Source organism: Mchenga conophoros, linkage group LG4 (assembly GCF_057382185.1).
Source record: "Mchenga conophoros isolate Kocher_MC1m ecotype Shallow Benthic linkage group LG4, M_conophoros_male_GT1.1, whole genome shotgun sequence".
In the NCBI taxonomy this organism is placed as follows: domain Eukaryota; kingdom Metazoa; phylum Chordata; class Actinopteri; order Cichliformes; family Cichlidae; genus Mchenga; species Mchenga conophoros.
The window spans coordinates 7,062,695-7,083,763 of record NC_140529.1 but is presented as its reverse complement, the minus strand read 5'-3'; the positions used below and the strand labels follow the sequence as shown (position 1 = coordinate 7,083,763).

Here is a 21,069-nt window from a genome sequence, read left to right as displayed (position 1 = left end):
ACCTAACCCTAAATGTGATCTCCTCCCTTTTGGCTCCGTATATGGGGGCGTTGTTGCTTAAGAGGATAATTTCCATCCATCCATCCATCCATCTTCATCCGCTTTGTCCGGGGCCGGGTCGCGGGGGCAGCAGCCTAACCAAAGAGGCCCAGACCTCCCTCTCCCCAGCCACCTCCTCCAGCTTATCCGGGGGAACACCAAGGCGTTCCCAGGCCAGCCGAGAGATATAATCTCTCCAGCGTGTCCTGGGTCTGCCTCCTCCCGGTGGGACATGCCTGGAACACCTCACCCAGGAGGCGCCCAGGGGGCATCCTTGTCAGATGCCCGAACCACCTCAGCTGGCTCCTTTCGATGTGGAGCAGCAGCTGCTCTACTCTGAGCCCCTCCCGGATGGCCGAACTTCTCACCCTATCTCTAAGGGAGAGGCCAGCCACCCTTCGGAGGAAGCTCATTTCTGCCGCTTGTATCCGCGATGTCGTTCTTTCGGTCACTACCCACAGCTCGTGGCCATAGGTGAGGGTAGGGACGTAGATCGACCGGTAAATTGAGAGCTTCGCTTTTACACTCAGCTCCCTCTTCACCACGACGGACCGGTGCAGCGTCCGCATTACTGCAGCTGCAGCCCCAATCCGTCTGTCGATCTCCGGCTCCCTTCTCCCATCACTCGCGAACAAGACCCCGAGATACTTGAACTCCTCCACTTGGGGCAGGAACTCATCCCCGACCCGGAGTGGGCACTCCACCCTTTTCCGGCTGAGAACCATGGCCTCAGATTTGGAGGTGCTGATCCTCATTCCCGCTGCTTCACACTCGGCTGCGAACCGTTCCAGTGCGAGCTGGAGGCCCTCACCCGATGAAGCCAACAGAACCACATCATCTGCAAAAATCAGAGATGAGATTCTGAGCTGGTCCAGTAGGATAATTTCAATTATTGGATAATTAATGACTTGATTTTGTTTTGGGTTTTTTTTTTGCCAATGACCTTTCTTACAGTGAATGAATGGCATTTGCCAGCCAGCAGTTTATTTATTAGGTCTGATCTTCATAACTCTGTCCACTGTAATGTTTAATTGGCTAATTTAATCTTAACATACAATTTCAGGTTTATTTGAACAATTTGTATACACGTCACTGAGGAAGGTCTTAGACATGCTTCTGGCGGAGAGGAAAGGTGTGTTTGGTATTGCGTACTTTCCTTAATTTTTAAATACACAGCTTCAGATGCCCATTGTTGGAGTATGTTGGTGAACCTGGAAAGTGAGGATGGGAGCGAGGACGAGACCGGAACAAGAATACCGAAATAGATTTCTTCTCATGTGTTAAACGTTTTTTGTTGTCTTTCACTATGTAGCAATTGTGTCATCTAGTTTTGGAGGTGGACTGCTACTCTGATATTATTTGACATTACAGAGAGAGGCCCTGTTTCCAAGGAATTTGAGGGGGTGGGTTGACTCTCTAGTGAAAGCACCAGAAGATAAACATGGTTGTAAATTTCTGGGCTTGGAAAAGCTCTCTGGATCTTTTTGCAGGTTGACGGAGGACCAGAGATGGTTGTCATGGCAACGGGAGTTTTGCTGACAGAAGGATGAAGTGGCGTTTCCATATAATGAGATGCCCAGAAAGCTTCAGAAGAACAAACATGAGCTGATATCAGACATAAGGCCAATCTAAACTGTTTTGATCAATCATGTTAATACCATGTTTCTGTGACATGCAATAAAAAAGTGTATACTGCAGCCTTTTGTCTCTGAGCCAGAGAGAGGAGGTCCACGGCGCCATGAAAAACGTATTTTAAATTTGAACCATTTTGATAATAAATTTTTAAAGTGTAACTGGAGCATATAATTGTCTTCTGTCTCATAAAAACATCTCCCTACAGCTCCTGCCAAATTAAAACATTCTTAATTTAAAAAAAAACTTACTTAAATGAATACATACAACAGCTCTCGTGAGATGAACGGGCATTTATGCTATATCTCTTCCAACACAGTCACATGCAATTTAGATAATCATCTTAATAACTGCCGTAACTGTCAGTATGGCAATTGTATGTACTTGAATTTTAGGTTTATTGAGGTTAAACTGTATATTGTACACTGGCCTTGAAGAAACTGTATGTAATACACAAGGTAAAATACATTCAGACATGTTATTCAAGCATATTATGTATATTTTGAACCACATTTATTTCTGGGAAAATGTACTGTATAGTTTCCTCTTAAGCTGAATGTTTTGGTGGGACTAGGGGTCTGTAGCAGACTGATTTTATGTTCTATGATTTTTTTTATCGTGGAGAGAAAAGATGAAAGAATCTAAATTGAATCCAGCTTCAAAGAAAATATTGAGGTAATGTGAATTGGATCAGTGGATAATCTTGTCTCCACTTTCAAATAAGATACTCTTCGAGAGTATCTGTTATATAAATTATAAGACCTTTAATTTTTAAAGCACAAAAACTGCAGTCTGACTTAGATCGTAATACAAACCAATTACTGCATGTGTGTTTTCTGACTGTTCACCATCAGAATGTCCAAAAAAGAAAATACAGCAGCATTCAGTGACCACAACAGAGAAGCCAGTTCCTGTAATATTCAGCATCTGATTCTGTTTAGAATTTCTGCTAAGCAAATGTTTATGGTTGAACTAAGTAACTGATCATTTACAGTATTTCACAGAGTCACATAGTGTTTTGCATTATGTAAATGTTACTTTAAGCTTCTAACTTACTTTCAGGTGAAATAGGTGTTTCAGTAGGAAAGAGGGTCCAGGAAAATTTCATCCTATGCCCCCTTCCCCTAGTGAGAGTTGTTTTTCATTTAACTGTCACCTAAAGATTTACCTCTTGAATCGTTCCCTCAAGGCCCCCTCCTCTCTAAGATAAGGAGAAGGCTTTTGCTATCTGCCTAATGTCTCATGGTGCCTGGATGTGTCAGTCTAACTTACAATACCTAATTGCGTATGTGTAGAATAAAATATAAAACACATATATGATGCTTTCTTTTCCATCTCTTTAACTAATACCTCTATATGTATACCATTGTTAACATACATGATCAATACATAAAAGAAAAAGGAATTTCCATCACAACATATCGATATAAGTACGATGCAGTTTAAATGAAGCAAAGATTGAAAATAGAAGTTATTGCATTGAAGGTAATCTGAATTGGGAATCTGTGGCTGCAATTAATCATTTTACTGGAAACTTAATTAGAACTTAATTCATCATGAAAGAAGCTAATATTTCTGTCCTAACATCATTTAAATAGTAATAAACTACTAAGTACTTTATTACAATACAATACAATACAGTAGAATTTTATTTATATAGCATGGGGGTAGTGCTTCACAGTAAGGAATAAAGGTAAATGATTACACTTAACAGGAAGTCATTAAAACAAGGTAAAATAGAGAAACAAGCAAAATCATCAGTAAGTAGAGATAGGCAGGAATCATGATTATCCAGAGAGAGAGTAGCAATACAGCAATTAATGAGCGGTGAGAATTAGCGAGTCGGAAAGCCAGGTTGAATAGGTAAGTTTTCAAACGTGCTTTAAAGGATTCAATGGAGTCAGAGGCACAAACGGTAGCGGGAAGACTATTCCAGAGGTTTTGTTCTACAGAGGCAAAAGCACGATCACCCCTAGTCTTCAGACAGTGCCTGAGCTGGGCCAGAAGTAACTGACCAGATGATCGTAAATAACAGCTGGGAGCATAGAGACTGAGGAGGTTGGTGAGACAGTCAGGGGCAAGGTGGTTTCAAATTCAAATTCAAATTTTATTTGTCACATACACAGTCATACACAGTACGATATGCAGTGAAATGCTTGGACAACTGCTCGTGACCTAAAGAAAACAAAAAAAGGAAAAGGCTATGAATAAGATAGGAAATAAATATGAAAAATTAAAAAGGGTAAATTTTACTAGGAAGGAATAAAATATAAATTAAGGTTAAAAATGAAATAACTGTACAACACAAATTAGAATGAAGGGTAAATTTAACTGGGAAAGAATAAGATAAAATATATAAATTAAAGTTGAAAATAAAATAACTGTACAACAAAATACACAATATAGAACTGTATAAGAATGTATGAAGAAATATAAATAAATATGTACACAATAACAGCAGCTGTACAAGTATTAACTGGAAATGAAGAATATAATGTCCAGTGTTGTGCAATCCACATTATGTCTTGTGCAGTGCAAATATGCTTAAAGTGATTTAAGTGATGAAGTGAAAAACAATGTCCAGAATGTCCAGTGTGTGTGTAAGAACTATATGTGTGGGTCAGTACTGTGTGGTGGTGTGATTGAGAGACTGTATCGCCTGCGGGAAGAATATGAAATAACTTCAAATGCCTTAGGTTTAGGCATTTGAAAGTAAGCAGCAGAATTTTAAAATCAATACGAAATTTAATAGGCAGCCAATGTAAGTCAGAGAGCACTGGAGTCATAGAGGCAAACTTTCTAGTCCTGGTTAGGTGACGAGCCGCAGCATTTTGAACGAGCTGTAATCGTTGGAGTGAGCAAGTTGGATTCCAGAGTAGAGCGAGTTACAATGATCTAATATGGAGGTCAAAAAGGCATGTATCAGTTTTTCAAGATCTTTGTACAGCATTAAGTGTTTGACCTTTGAAATTTGGGATTTAACCACTGAGGAAACCTGTTTATCCAGCTTAAATGAACTACCCTTACAGGAACAGCCTAAGCGTTATAGAAAACAATGTGGTGGAGGAATTTTTGAAAACATTCCTTTAAGGAAAAACCCCCAATAAAACACAGTTTAAAAACAACCTGAAAAATTTCAATGAAATGTCAAATATTAAAAAGGATGCTTCTGCAGAATAATCATCAGTCTTAAATGGACTAATATTACTAATGCATATGTTAAGAATTCAGCTCAATTGAAATATTTTACATTCTGTTTAATCTTTTGCATCATATTCGATAAATCATATGTTTGCAGTGGCTCTCATTTGAGGACCACATATCAATGGAAAAGGAGCTCAGAAGTATATTATATACGTGTTTTTATTCATTTAATTATAAAATATTAATAAGAAAAACAATCTGCTAATTTTAAAGGCTTGAGCACTGTATGGCATGGTTAAATGTCAATATCCATATGAAGTGCAGATCAGTGAAAACTGAGCAATCGGAAGGTTGCCTCATACAGTCACTTGACTGTGAACGACCACAACGCACATGAGCAAGTACGTGCAGCTTTCAGTGACAATAGCCAACTATGGCCACAAGATGAGGCCATAGAGGAAAAGAATGGAGCTTATTGACAGCACTTTCTGAGATGTGAGTGAGCAGTATATATAAGAGCAGTAAAAATTAAGAAAAACACAATTGAATAGGATAAGATAAAATAGAATAACATACTATAAAAAACAGAATAAGATACTATATACAGTAGAATAAAATACTACACAAAATAGAATAAAATGCTTAGTTATAGTAGGAAAATTGCAGAGAGACAGGGAGACAGAGAGTGTGGTGATGTGAATGCCAAGCATTGCAAAGACCAAAATCACTCATGTATTGTTTAAGAATGTCTGTGTCATGGTCCTGAGTCTGCCGACTCAGTGTTTTGTGTTTCTTTATGCTTTTGTTTATGTATTTGTTTAGGTATTCTGTTATGATTTGCCATTTGTTAGGTTTTTGTTCTGTGCTTACCCTGGTCCCACTTCTGTGTTCTGTCTGTCTATGGCGTCACACTGTCTGTTTGTGAATCTGTTTAGTTAGTTCAGCGTCTTGTCTGGTTCTCTGTGTCTGAGTTTCCTGTTTTATTCTGAAGGTCCCTGTCTCGTGTGAGTGTGTTCAGTTTACGTTTCCCCTGTCCCATCAGCTCTGACTTTTCCAGGTGTGTTGCCCTCCTGTCTCTCATCCCCTGAGTACTGCTGTGTGCATTAAAGCCCTGTGTGTTCTCCTGCTTGTTTCCGGTTCGTCTGTGTTCCCCGTCTGCGGCTCTCTTCTGATCTCCCCATTTCGTATGTTCTCAGGTTTGTTATTTAGTTTTTCCAGTTAGGTTTCTTTACTTCCCTGTCATCCCTCACTGCCTGTTTGCCATTACACCACCCTGTAAATAAACATCACTCGAATTGAGTCCTCCTTTCCTCCAACACCACACGGCTTGCCTCGGCAGCTGTGACAGAATTGTCCTATGCAGACAATTCTGTTAAATCAGGAGAAAAAGAGAGTGAAAGGAGAACATAAGAAAATGGAATTAATGTGGATAGATGACCCAATTCAGTAGAGCCATGGCCTGGTGTTCTGGTCGCTGCCTTGCGTCGCTCCAGGATCTCTATGAGAAACTGATCATTGCCACTGAAGTCCCTTCCTCTCAGCTCCCTGTCGCAGCTCTTCAGCTCTTTCTGTTTAAAGTGTTCGAATTTGGCCACGGTTGGTATGGGTCTGCACCAGTCAGCTCATTGACAACCCAAAGAATGTGCATGATGAAAGTTGATTATTTTTTAAGGAGATGGGGGTTTTTTTTCAGTCATTCTGTTGATTTTCTGACTAAACAACAGAATCATTCTCTTGTTTAGTTCTGTGAAAATTGTTTTTTCAGAAGACATACAAGCTGACCTATGCATTGAAAAGCCTTAAAGCAGTGAAAGCTCCCTTACCACTGCATATAAAGATATAAATAATTGCTTAGCTGCACATTAAGCTTTATTTAACATCTTCACTGACTTTAAGCAATTTTAAATTATTGATAGTCCAGCATTTACTTGCGATATCACAAAACTACTTTACTTTATTGATTTATATAGCAGTCTTCACAGGAGAAGAATCACAAAGTGCTTCAAAATAATATAAAACACATTTACATAAAACATAATGCAGTCTAAATAAATGAGTCTTAAGCTGCTATTTAAAAGAATAAATGCAATCAAGGTAACGTAATGAGGCAAAGCATTCCACAACCTGGTGCTAAGTGCTCTAAAAGATCTGTGCTTACAAAAGTTACACATATAAGAAGACATTATATATGACTTATTGTTTAAGTGAGATTCTTCAGGATTACATTCATTTATTAACGTGTATATTCTAACAGAATGAACACATTTCCATTACACTTTTTCAGCGTACTGACTGGAATTAGGCTACGTTCACACTGCAGGTCTTAATGCTCAGTTCCGATTTTTTTGTCTGCTCGTTCACACTACAAATAAAATGCGACAGCAAACGTGCTCTAGTGTGAACCCTCAAAGCGGCCCGCATGCACAGAAGAAGACGTCACACACAACGCGCTCTGTTTAGACCCAGAGCAAACAATATTGTTTGACTGATGGCCCTTAATATAAAGACTTCGGACTTTACGTTTCCCAATTTTTGCTTTAAGTTATTTTGTTATTTACATAATAATGTAAATAACCTAATAATTATCCTTATTGCTGTTTTAGAGGAGCGCTGCTTCAAAGGATAGTTGCAGATTTCTGTCAGACTCTGCAGATTATACAGTAAAAATAAAATGTTAACGTTTCTCCAACGTTGTCTTCCCAACAGTTTCACTGACATCTACACGGGATGGCCAGGAAGCGTTCGCGATGTCTTCTCGGGCGCTGATAATTGGCGTCTGTCTTGTGTCAGTGACGTAAAAAACGGATTTAATGCGACTTGACCGTTCAAACAGCAGTCGCTTTCTAAAACATCGGATATGTATCGGATTCAGTACCACATACGAAAGTGACCCAGATCGGATTTGAAAATATCGGATTTGTGCCGTTCACACTGTCAGACCATGATCGGATATGGGTCGCATAGGGTCAAAAAAATCGGATTTGATGCGCTTTCGCCTGCAGTGTGAACGTAGCCTTTTGACTCACTGAAAAACCCCAAAAAAGGTTAATTTTTGTTTAATCCTGCTCGTCTGTGGCGTCTGCTTTGGATTACTGTATGCAAGTGTCTTAAGATGGGAAGTCAAGTACAGATATATACATTTTTTACTTGAGTACAGTACTTAATTAAATGTGTTTAAGGCCTTTTGTAACAGAGAAAGTTTCTTTTCTGCTGGCAGTCGCTTATGCCGAAGAGTGCAGTACAGTTCTTTTCGAGGACGCCACAGAAGCCGTCATTCAAAATGAGACTGCATTTGAACGCTGCTGCTTTGTGTACTGAAGGAATTGTAGAACAATTTAAATGACTTGTAGGATAGCATGCCAATGCTATCAATCTATTTCATTAAGGACATTGGTGGCAGGTTTTGAATCAACTTCTGAATCACCACTGGTGTCTTTTTAGTCTTGATGTAAATGGATCATAACCAGAGTGAATTTCAAAGCTTCCCTGCCAACATCTGCCAAGGTGAGTGGTGTTGTTTACTTTATAAACAGATCTAATGAGTCAAACAGAGCAAGGCACTGCATGAATGAATGGCAGAGGTGAAATAGCCATCTTCACCATGTGGGATCACAATGGTAACATATAGTGAAACTCTGACACTATATTTTTGACTCCTTAGATGTTACAAGATCAGACTTACTAGTAATTATGCAAATGTTTTTTGCACTTTGACCTGAAATCCATTTGAGACATTAGTGCTGACAGAGGGTCAGATTTACAGTATGCAGCAGTATTTTCCACCGCAGTGTTGACTATACTAGAGTTTCATGATGGCCCAAACCAGCTGCAACTTCAGCAAAGACGTTTTTTGTTAGACACTGTTACCTTAAAACAGTTTTCCCCCGGTTTGTAGATTCCTCAGGCCTCCAGAAAGAACACCGGGACTCAGCAGTCAATTCACAACACTTTTATTAATCCACACTTATTGATTACACCTTCTAGAAGGGAGATGTACAGGACCCCGGAATTCCTCTGCAGATCTCAACCCCTTTGTCTGTTTCACTCCGTTTTGTAGAAGTGACCCCATCCTAAAACCCCCCATGGTATGCTGCAAACTCTGTGTTTGTGTGTATGCACCAGCCTGTGAATGCCTGTGTGTGCACGTACCCGTATGTCTATGTGAGTGCACGTAAGTGAGTGTGCATGTAGGTGTGTCTCTATGTAAGTTTCTCCCCGTTTCGTATGTTCTCAGGTTTGTTATTTAGTTTTTCCAGTTAGGTTTCTTTAGTTCCCTGTCATCCCTCGCTGCCTGTTTGCCACTACACCACCCTCTAAATAAACATCACTCGAATCATCAGGCATCGCCTGCATTTTGAGTCCTCCTTTCCTCCAACACCACGCGGCTCGCCTCGGCAGCCGTGACAGTCTGTAGGTTTCCAGTTCCTTTGTCTCATTGACCCAGACCTTATCACTCCCAAACGGGTCCGTGGGTGGAGAACAGCTTCAGCTGTCCCCACATTGGTGACTGGGATGTAGGCAACGCCCTTATCCACCTGGACCAAACATGGAGAGGCCAGCAACCCAAATGGCAACCCGGACTCAGAAGGCTCAAAAAGCACAACCTGACCTGACAACTGCTGAAAACAGGTGGTAGCCACCAGCTGCATGACGCCACCAGGTATCCGCACAGCCCGCGGGCCCTGTACCTTAACGGTACCGACAGGGTCCTCTGGGGCTTGGGCTGCAGACTGGTGACACTGATGTAAGGCCTCCAAAACTGGTCTCGGAGCAACACCTCTGCGTTACGCATACCATCAGGTAGGGCTGCTCAATTAATCGAATTTTAATCACGATTACGATCTGGGCTTTCAACGATTATTAAAAATGACTGAGCCGATTATTAGCCCCTCCCTCATTTATCCGCGACACCTTAAAGGCCGGTCCGTGAAAATATTGTCGGGCATAAACCGGTCCGTGGCGCAAAAAAGGTTGGAGACCGCTGATTAAGAGGACCCGAGGGAAGCTCGGAAAGCTAAGCAGAAGTTATTTGGAGAGTGACTGCCGTTGGTTGAAAAGAGAGTTTAAAAAAAAAACTTCAGTGGTGTTGCACACTATTTTCAAATTTTTTTTGTAGTTTATTGCACTTTTTTGCAATTTATGTAATTACTATGCACTTAATGCATACATATTATTAAAATATGGGCTATAACAGTTGTATTGATGTATAGCAACTTGAAATGCTCCCACAAATGGCACTACAGCATGTAAAAAAAATAAATAAAAATAATATAAGCTCTGGTGGACTTGGTTCTATAGTAGGTCTTAAAGGGTTAAATAAATATCGTCAAATAATCGTGATCTCAATTTCAGTGAAAATAATCGTGATTATCATTTTTGCCATAATCGAGCAGCCCTACCATCAGGTGCACTTTGTTTTACTTGCTCCATCAGAGCCATTAGCGCTAAGGAAAACTCCTGCAAAGTCTCTCCCTCCGGCTGTCTCCTCGAAAAGAAAGCCTGCTGCAGAGTGACATAGGACTTCGCATTACCATACAGTTCCTTTAAAATGGTCAACACCCGAGCAGGATCCCCTCCCCTGCTTCTCCCTCTAAATGGTCAAAAATAAAGAAAGCTTGATCAGCAACAGACAGGTGCCGGGCACGCATGCACGCTTGAACCTCTTCGACCCATTCAGCTATATTGATGCCCGTTCTGCCATTGAACATGGGACATTTACGGTCCCTAGGCACCACCACCAAACGCTCTGTAACGGCGGCCTGGCTACCAACATTTGGTATGCAACCAGCTGGTACGAAGGAGGACGACGCGGCACCACCACCAGACTCGAGCACAGCGCCCCCATCCCGGCGCAATTGCTCATTATCTGCCTTTAACTGCGCTACCAAGTCTCCAAGTTGCTGCAATTCTTCCTCCATAATAAATTTTGACCAAAAAAAGGAAAATTAAATCAGCAAGGTGCTAAAATCCTTTTACTCTTCCTCCTACCTGGATACTGCTGTCTTGTCTATAATCACACTCTAAAACAAATAGAGCCTTCAAACAGGTGAACTGTGATCTTTGCAAAAAAAAAAAAAAAAACTATTTACAAGACCAAACATCTACCTCAAATGTGCATCCTGTCGACCAACGCCAATTATGTGACCAAGTGGTCGGCGGGGTTATAAAAGAAATAATAAAATGACAACGCCACCTGGGGGAATTCTAGCCCCCAGGAAATATGAACTTAAAAAACAACAACGTTTGCACAGGTTCAGGGATGCACACTGAGGCCGGCTCAATGTATTAACACCATTTTATTTATTAAAAAAAAAATAAAAACAAAACAACAAAGACAGCGCACTAAATGTCTAAAATAGTGTCCCAAATTACAAAAAAATAAACATACAACTGTGACTTACCAGCAGCGGTGGACCAAAAGAAAACCACACAAAAAAACCCACTATAGTCTATTAACCTGGTGCTGTACAACAAAAGTGTGGAAAACCACCCGCCACCTAAGGTCCCACGGCCGCTGGTAGATCCTCAGTTCACTGAAATAAAAGCACAAGATATACACATTAAACAGGATAAAAAAAACAAAAAACAAAACATGGGACATAAAGGCTCTCTATATACTAAAAAAAAGAAATTAAAAGGAAAACTGAGACCCACATACACACCACAGAGCACAGATTGGAAACACTCGTGCTCTGCGAGCCAGCCCACAGATGGTGCTGGTTCCGATTGTCTGTAGCCCTACTCAGTCTCGCGCAGCTCTCCACAACTGGAAGAGGGAAAGGGAGAGATGGTACCAGTTTTTGTAACACCAGCCCAATATGCAGCTGAAGATCGCCCCGACCAGCCGCGAAAGCTGGAGTAAAACGATAGTCCAAAAAGGGGCTTAACGTGAGACCCGAAGCCCCCAGGGGCGAGGAGAGGCCAGCAGCAGGAACAAAACTGGACGGCCAACAGATCGGAACACAAGATAAAACAGGGCAAGACAAGACAGCAGCTAGGCAGGCGTCTCGACTCTTTGCTTAAAATCAGGCAGTTGGTCCCTGAGGACGTGCGGCAGCAATCAAACCCTACAAACAAAAAAAGGCAAAGATAACTGTTAGGTATTTTAGTACCATGGGAGCATTTACTGGATATTGTTTTATAGTGACATTATGCAGGAAAACTCTGTCATTCAATAAGGCCCCTTTGTTTTAGTTATTTTTCTCTTTGACCCAAGAATTGATGTGTGAGAATCACAGGCTGGTACAAGGTTGAAATACCACAGAGATCACTCCCTCAGCTACATTAGTTTCTAAATCTCTTAGGAGACGCCTGTTGAAGGCCAAATGGTTTGTTTCAGATTTCACTAATGTAAGAACTCTTTGTTTTGTGCCTTGAAAATATGTCGCTGAGATAATCACAATTGTAGCTGAACTGATACACTACACAAAGGATGCTTCTTCACCCAAGGGCAGGAAGACGCTGCCTTATCTTGGTCTGTACTGGTTTAAACTGATAAATCTGCTGTCTCATGAATTTTACCCTCTATATAAACTGTTGTACTTGTGAATAAAGTTGAGTCACTTTGGGAAGACAATCTAAAGCAGTCTCTGTTTTCTTGTTCTCCCAAGCTGCTCCCGAGCTCGTACTAACACGCTGAATGGCATGCTTGAATATTACTTGAGAATATATTTGACTGTGTTACAGACTAAGGGACATTCTCTGCTGATAGGTGAAGGTACATTCTCTGCTGATAGACGTCCACGCCTTGGAGGAAGCCGATCCACGGATTAGGCCCTGGAAACCGTTTCCTTCAATAACCTTAATCGTCTCTAATTTACAAATACTAGCAGCTATAATATAAGCGGCTTACCCCAAGACTGGAGGCGCTGTACTGTACGGTGAACGCAACTCACGCGTCTCTCCACCACAGCTGGAGTAACCCATATGGAAAAGATATATATAAATCTTATAAAGTTTGAATCTGTCTTGTGTGAAACTTGTATGAAAAGCATATAAGTGTGAAAACAGATATAAGATCCCTTGAAAAATTATATAATGAAACTTGTATGTTTTGGATACTTACTAAAACAATGTATGAAAGTAATGCGAAAGTGGCCACTTTCATGAGTAAATCATGTAAGCCTTATATGATTTACTCATGAAAGTGGCCACTTTCATGAGTAATCACATATAAGTTTTTACTATTTCTTTTCCGTATGGGAAGGAAGCAGGCCGCAGAATTATGACTACTAGTTACTGACTTTTGAGAGAAATCAGAGGTCGAAAGGAGGCCTACTTGTAGCAGTCACACAATCCGATCGTATCGGTAAATTAACCAATAGGCCAGCATTTACTGCTGTATCGCACCAGAAGCTCGGGAGGAATGATCCAACAAAAAAAAACGGCTTCCCTTTATACAGGTAAACACCACCCTGTAATCAATATGCAGGTGGGTTCCTAATTAACCCAATCACACGATACAAGGAGCCAGTGCAGCGGAAAGAGAGCGAAGGTGGTAGAGCGAGCGAGAAAGAGAGAAAAAGAAGGGCGAGTAGCCCATCCGGCTACATCTTTATGCCTCAAACATTAATGATGACACCTTCAGTATTTCTCAGTTCCATTCTTTAATTCTCAGGCTTGCAGCGGCAACACAGTCTGCAGCATTAACTTGTTCATCTACCGTTTTCTGTTGTCTCCCTTTTTATATCTCGTCCTTCCGCCTTACATTCGACCTTTCAAAATAAAAGTTCTGTAAACATCACAATTTGCAAATTGCTAAATGTCATATCACGTAAGGAGTTTTCTCCCACGTAAACAGATGTGTGCCACCATAAAACCTTCCTCCACACACAACCCTCTGTTACATCTTATTCACTTATTTTATAATCCAGTCATTTTTCCAAATCTAGTATCAACTAATTTGCATATCAGTTTATAATGCGCTAAGTTGACAGGTCACATTCAAAATATTACCACAAAAGAGAATTTCCTTCATACAGTAAATTACTTGTGCTGCATCAATCAAGCAGAAAACATCTCACAATTTATTATATTACCAACTAAATTTATTGTCTGATTACTGCTTGGTCATACCAGACTCTCTCTGTCTTCATTTATTTATTTATTTATTTATTTATTTATTTATTTTCTTCTCTGTTTTCACAAACGTTTCACCTATTGTCCTGCAAGCTGGAGAGTCAGCAGTGGATAAATTCAGCATTTGATAACAAAAAGTTTTCCCTGCTTTAACACCAATGAGAGATACAGGCGCGTATGCTATAGTTTAAGTGATGACGTGACGAATCCTACTTCCGGGCCTAAAGTAGTCTGCGTTTAATATGGCTTTTGTGTTGTTAACATGTTTAATGTTTTGTATTTTCTTCTATTTAATCTCAAAAAGCTCCTAAAACAGTCAGTGATCACTGTGACCTCCCTCGGCTTTTATTACTGTTAATCATTTATTTAAGCTCAGTTTTTAAAACCTTGGGATGTAACTACAGCCCAGCATGAATGACTAACCTCGTATTGTGGATGGATTATCTCAGTTGTTCTCCTGGCTGAAGTTTGGTCCTTTTACAGCATCCTGCCATGCGATTACATTTGTTCCTGACCACCGAGAACACTCACGTTAACGTTTATCGAGTGGAAAAAAGTTAGCTTGTTTATATTATGCTAACATAGCTGTGTCGCTAGCGGTCACGTAGCACATCATATACCAGCTAGCCAAACTTCACTAACCCTACAAACGTCACTGCTGTTTTCTGTCTTCATTTATGTTGGAAGTGATAGCAGAGCTGTACGTTTTAATTTGTTTCCAAACCCCGCAGTCAGGACATGCTATATTGTATTTAGATAGAAGCTAGCGAGCTAACTCCCTGCTAACTTCTAACTCCGTTAAATGTCATAAATTCCGTTTTCATGGATGCCTGGATGTTAAACTCAACTGTTACACCTGGTAGAGCAGAACGCTGATCATTTTATTAAAGATGAAAGACTTTAGACAGTTTTTCAACTCTCAGTAATGCCATAGTGATCGTTTGATATATGGACCTGCAGCGGAGTTTAGGCCCAGACACGGCTAGTGATGTCAGATTTAACGACCGGATTGAGCCATTCAGACAAGCACCTTTTTAACAGAGGATTAACAGAGGTGATTATAAATACATATCAAGAAAATTGACAAGAATATTACAGAGTGGAAAAGAGCGTGTGTAAAAAGGGTCTACCTATTGCAGTGTTTACAGTGTGTTAGATGGAGGAGTTGTAAAGGGAGATGGCCACAGGCGTGCGTGTGTGTGTGTGTGCGTGAGTATGAGGTGCCGTAAGGGACATTATTACTGAAACGCTCTCACACACACTACTGAAACGCTCTCACACACACAACTGAAATTTTACCTCTCACACACACTACTGAAACGCTCTCAAACACACTACTGAAATTTTACCTCTCACACACACTACTGAAATGCTCTCAAACACACTACTGAAATTTTACCTCTCACACACACAACTGAAATTTTACCTCTCACACACACTACTGAAACGCTCTCACACACACTACTGAAATTTTACCTCTCACACACACTACTGAAACGCTCTCACACACACTAGTGAAATTTTACCTCTCACACACACTACTGAAACGCTCTCACACACACTAGTGAAATTTTACCTCTCACACACACTACTGAAACGCTCTCACACACACTACTGAAACGCTCTCACACACACTACTGAAACGCTCTCACACACACTACTGAAATGCTCTCACACACACTACTGAAACGCTCTCACACACACTACTGAAATGCTCTCACACACACTACTGAAACGCTCTCACACACACAACTGAAATTTTACCTCTCACACACACTACTGAAACGCTCTCAAACACACTACTGAAATTTTACCTCTCACACACACTACTGAAATGCTCTCACACACACTACTGAAATTTTACCTCTCACACACACTACTGAAACGCTCTCACACACACTAGTGAAATTTTACCTCTCACACACACTACTGAAACGCTCTCACACACACTAGTGAAATTTTACCTCTCACACACACTACTGAAACGCTCTCACACACACTACTGAAACGCTCTCACACACACTACTGAAATGCTCTCACGCACACTACTGAAATGCTCTCACACACACTACTGAAACGCTCTCACACACACAACTGAAATTTTACCTCTCACACACACTACTGAAATGCTCTCACACACACTACTGAAACGCTCTCACACACACAACTGAAATTTTACCTCTCACACACACTACTGAAACGCTCTCACACACACTACTGAAACGCTCTCACACACACTACTGAAATTTTACCTCTCACACACACTACTGAAACGCTCTCACACACACTACTGAAACGCTCTCACACACACTACTGAAACACTCTCACACACACAACTGAAATTTTACCTCTCACACACACTACTGAAATGCTCTCACACACACTACTGAAACGCTCTCACACACACTACTGAAACGCTCTCACACACACTAATGAAAACCAAGAGGATTTCAATTGAACAGGAAGGTATTTCAGCTGCACAGGAAGGTGAGGAAAAACAAATAACACATTAATGCACAGCTAACACCGCGGTGACGTCTACAACAGTCTGTTAGAGGTATAATTGAAAAATCTTTTGCCTTCATCAGTGACTATCCAAACATTGTTGTAGGGTAGCAGCCTATTGCAACAAGTCGGGGCATGCTATGCTATGCTAGCTGCCCGTATAATCTGGAAAGACTGTGTCTGACAGTACCTCATCTACAATGAAATTACATCAGATCCTTGTCAATTTTTACATACTTTGTTTTTTGAGGTGAGAACCAATGAAGAAGATGTTGAAAGATTTTTTACTTGTGCTCTGCAATGTATTGGGGCGCTCCAAAATGAAAATTCGGACAATATCAGACAAGAGCGGCTTTATAGAGAGCTAGATGATCATACACGAACTCTATCAGAATTTCTTGCTGCTGTATCTCGATATGATCCCAATAATAGGGTTGCCACCAACCTACTACAATCCTTGTATAGATGCTTTTGCAGCTTGCTACATGAATATGATGCTAGACAGAGATCTGCTTATGTGACCCACAGATTGTTACCCCCAACCACCTTGAGTGGTCATCCAGGTCGGCCACGATACACTATATCTGCTGAACAGATTTCTCACTTTGTTTCCATTGGTATGACATGGCAGAGAATTGCATCATGCTTTGGAATAAGTCGAAGAACCCTGTACAGACACAGACAAACTTTGGGAGTTGAGCCATTAAGCTATGTGGATATTTCAAATCAAGAACTGAATGGCCTTGTGACGGATATCCTACAGAACACTCCAAATGCAGGGGAAGTATACATTCTTGGAAGTCTGAGATCTCGTGGCTTAAGAGTTCAACGTTGGAGGGTCAGACAAAGTCTACAGGAAGTGGATCCTATTGGACGTGCATTTAGACGTCGTCATGCGATAAGGCGAAGGATCTATAGTGTTCAGGCCCCCAACCACTTATGGTAAGTTCACTGGTTTGAAACAAATGGTCAGGCCTTGTGTTTAAAAGTATTAACACAATACATCAAAATTAATGGTCCTTCATTCAAAACATTACTGAAGTTAATCTATATGATCAGCATAAGATAATAATAATAAAAAAAATAACAATAACCAAAAAAACTGAAATCGATATAAGTATGTTAAATATTTGGGGGATTCATAGTACATCAATTTAGATGTTGTCTAATGTATATACTGTTGAGTTGTTTAATCCTTTATTTTACATCACAATTTTAATCTCTAACATCAATTGTGCCAGGTAAACGTAGTGTGGAAAAAGACATTTTATGCCACTGTGTGTATGTGTGTGCACGTGTAAGCACGTGTGTGTGTGTGTGTGTGTGTGTGTGTGTGTGTGTGTGTGTGTGTGTGTGTGTGTGTGTGTGTGAGAGACAGAGGTGTGCTGTTGTTGAAGTAAATGTACAAAATGAAACCTCTAGTTTTTGTTTAAGTACAGGGTCAGGAATTCACTACTAAATAATATGAACAAACATGTGGAACTGTAGTAATGCTTTCTGATCTCTCAACAGGCATTTTGACGGCAACCACAAGTTGATTAGATGGCGCTTGGTCCTGCATGGCTGTGTTGATGGCTTCAGCCGAACTATCATATACTTACGTTGCTTATCCAATAACAGAGCCTCAAGTGTCTTGTCATTATTTTTGGAAGGAATACAAAACTTTGGTTTGCCCTTAAGGGTCAGGTGTGATCATGGTATGGAAAATATACAGGTTGCTCGTTTTATGTTACAGAGAAGAGGAGTAGGCAGTGTTATTACAGGTGTTTCAGTACATAACCAAAGAATTGAAAGACTGTGGGCAGAACTCAACAGAGTTGTATCAAGACACTTTATAAATATCTTTAACTTTATGGAAGAACAGGGTATGTTGGATTCACTGAATGAGCTACATCTTTTTTGTCTGCATTATGTTTATTTGCCAAGGATTGAAAGAGCATTAACAGAATTTGTCAATCAGTGGAACAACCATGGTCTCTCTACACAAGGAGGACAGACCCCTCTTCAGCTGTGGCATACAGGTGTCACAAACAATGTGGGAATCCTGTCGTTTATAAATGACATTTTTCATGTTGATAATTATTATGGCGTTGATGAAGAAGGGCCATTACCAGAACTTCAAACAAACAATAATGTCATTATTCCAGATATTGACATCAACATAAATGAGACTGCAATGAACATAATTCAACAAGTGAATCCATTAGAAAATGATGGAAATCATGGAATAGATGTGTTTTCTTCACTTTTACACCTTCTACATTAAATAAAATATTTTGCAAAAAATAAAAAAAAGATATATAAAAAAACATTTCAGAAAACATATGTGATCGAAACTAACATATTGAAACCAGTTTCTTTAAAATGATAAAATGACAGCTCTGTTGTCAAACAGAAACTGACACAGGCAGAAGAATAAACAGACACAAAGACAACCAAATCAAAAACCGATGGACATACACATGAAATGAGTAAAGTGACACAAATTTTTTATATTCAAACTCAACAATCTAAATTAACTTCTGACGAGCTGTTAAACAATTGGTATCTACCTGTATGAATCCTGAAGAACAATCACTTCTTGTCAAATTGATGTCTTAAAACATCAATTTGACTGAGGCAGGTAAATTTGGAAATATTAAAACCTTAACAAGTTAATACTCAATACTCACTTTGAATCAATAGAGAGACCAATACAAAAGAGAAACACGCAAACTCCTCCAGCATAATGTGTTCATACCCTGCCAAAGCCGTAAGTGTTACCTAATGCAAAATCAAACTTCTCCTTGAACAGCTGGTATGAAACATGCAGTGGCAGCCTAATGCAGTTAACACACGTGTTGGCAAGAGGGAAAATTGGTGTAGAAGAGAAGTCATCGTCTCCTCTATGAATGAACTCAATCGAGGGTGCTGGGGAAAAGCCAATAGGTGGCACCGCAGTTGCTCCAGTTGCAAAGGCCAATATCTTCTGTAATTTGGAAGGTCCTTCTTCTTCTGCATAAAACAGAGAAGGAAAAAAGTGTTAAAAGGTTATTTCATTTGGCCAACATAAATTGTCAGTGAGTACAAATCTAAAGCAAGAATCTTAATGACTGTTATTGCAATGACTATAGAGCATGCTTTTCATCTTTCAATAGTCTCAAAGAACTATGTAGAAATGTTACTACAACCAAGAGGGTAATGTGGTGTTATTGTTATTGAGTATGCTATTTAAAATAAAGATTTCAGAAATGCTAACCTATAAATCGTTATATCTATTTATTGTGCACTAAAGTGACAATTACCTTCTGCATCTTGGAGATAGTCTCTCCAGAAGGTAACAACCATCTCCTCAGCAGCTCTTCTGTTGCTTCCTTCTGGAGATAGATGAATGTTGAAAAGATCATCCACCTGGTCAGCAGTCAGCATATGTGGCTCATAGCAGAACAGAGGGCGAAAACTGTCTGGATGCCTCCTCATTTTCTCGAGAACCCCAAGAGTTTTCAGACCTTCACAAAATCTGGATAAACAGCACAAAGAAATTTTATTCAATAATTCTGCAATTTCATGCTTCTAAGTTAATTGTATATTATCAATTTGGCACAATCAGTTATACTAGGTTATTAACTGGCCATTTTGATTAATGGGTAAGATTTTTATCACCATTTTAATTAATCTGAAAAACACAGAATACCAAAATACCTTTGAAATGGACCTTGAACCCTGTGTATGACCTGAAACATGACAATATCATGTACCAGCAGATCCCTGTCTCTTAGTGAACGCATAGGCCTCAGGCATCCTGCATTGGCCAAGTAATCAAGCAGAGGTTCTTTTGACTTTTCAAGGTCCTCAAGGGTTGTACTTTGAGATATCTAGCATCACAAAGAGCAGAGGAAGGGCTTGTTATGGAAGTTACTCAGTAGTCTTATAACCTATTAGAAGGAACCCAGCCACCAGTGGTCTACACAATCACAATATGCCCGCGCGTACATTGGAAGTCAAATGACTACACATATTTTTTTAATATGTTTACAATGTGCTTAAAAAATGAGAAAATATACTCTTTCGTCTACCCTTATCTACTGAATCTTAGTTTAATATAGCAGCAAAATATAAAAACTTGGCATTCAGCAATGGCCAGACTGATCCGGATAAACATTCCCTGCAAAAGAAAACTGGAACACAAACTATTTTCAATTCACTATAAGATTTATAAAATAAACATATAGAGACCTTTCGGACTTTTTCAAAGAGTTCCAGGTCAGCTATGTCTTCCAGGGCTGGATTTGCTGAATTTCCAACCAGAAGGGAAAATACTGTTGGTGACAGAAAGTTAGGTGGTGGACCACCATGTACTGCAATGGCTCTCCCAGAGATGTAGTACCAGTCCCCTCTGAGAGCTGCAAAGCAACAGAATAAAAGGAAAAGCAAAACTGTCAGTAATGTTGCCTGTAAAAATAAATATCAGTTAAACAGTTCCCACTATTAATCTTAGAAAAATAGGTAATTACCAGTACTGTCAAGAGCCAAGTTCTTGCAGTTTTCTTTCCCCTCAAACATGGCTGACCTGGCAATGGTGTCCATCAATAGTCTCAAGAATTCCCTCCTCGGCCCACCTAAATCAACCCCTTCCTCATTTTTCCCCATATCATCTGAGAATTTCACACAGATCATCAAGTTGGGATCATA

The 21,069-nt window shown here is 40.0% G+C and overlaps 1 pseudogene; it reads right to left on the bottom strand.

Annotated features, from left to right (window-relative positions):
• Positions 1-9,607, bottom strand: part of LOC146575428 (beta-1,4 N-acetylgalactosaminyltransferase 2-like) — a 56,447-nt pseudogene extending 46,840 nt beyond the window's left edge.
• Positions 9,608-21,069: the final 11,462 nt, after the last annotated feature.